This window comes from Tenrec ecaudatus, chromosome 2, assembly GCF_050624435.1.
Source record: "Tenrec ecaudatus isolate mTenEca1 chromosome 2, mTenEca1.hap1, whole genome shotgun sequence".
NCBI lineage: Eukaryota > Metazoa > Chordata > Mammalia > Afrosoricida > Tenrecidae > Tenrec > Tenrec ecaudatus.
Genome location: NC_134531.1, coordinates 49,564,380 through 49,565,304, shown reverse-complemented (window position 1 = coordinate 49,565,304; position 925 = coordinate 49,564,380).

Genomic DNA, 925 nt, shown 5'->3' with positions numbered 1-925 from the left:
AATGCAAGAATAATTTCTTCTATTAAATTGGCATTCCATGATGCTCACCCTCCTGACAAAACTGCTGAAGCCAAAGCGGGTGAACAACTAAATGTGGTGAATAAAGCTGATGGTGCCCGGCTATCAAAAGAGACAGCATCTGGAGTCTTAAAGGCTTGAAGGTAAACAAGTGGCCATCTGGCTCAGAAGCAATAAAATCCACATGGAAGAAGCACACCAGCCTGTGTGGCCAGGAGGTGCTGAAGGGATCAGTTATCAGGCATCAAAAAACAAAAAAAATCATATCAATTTGTGCTCACTTCCCTGATATGATCGCTGAAGACAAATGGGTGCATAAGCAAATGTGGTGAAGAAAGCTGATGGTGCCCTGCTATCAAAAGAGATAGTGTGTGGGATCTTAAAGGCTTGAACGTGAACAAGCAGCCATCTAGCTCAGAAGCAACAAAGCCCACATGGAAGAAGCCCACCAGCCTGTGTGATCACGAAGTGTCCTCACAAGGTGTCAAGGGATCAGGTATCAGGCATCATCAGAACAAAAATCTTACCATAAGTGAATGAGCGGGGAAGTGCGGAGTGGAGACTTAAAACCCATTTGTAGGCCACTGGATATCCCCTTACAAAAGGAACTTGGGTAGGAGACGAGACAGTCAGGGTGCAACGTAGCAACGATCAAAAATACAACTTTCCTCTAGTTCCTAAATGCCTCCTTCCCACCCCCTCCCACTGTCATGATCTGAATCCTACCTTGCAAGCCTGACTAGACCAGAGGAGGTACACTGGTACAGATGAGAACTAGAAACACAGGGAAACTAGGGTGGATGATTCCCTCAGGACCAGTGGAGTGAGTAGAGTGAGTGGCGGTACTGGGAGGGGATAGGGAGGGTGGGTTGGTAAGGAGGAACCTATTTCAAGGACCTGCATTTGA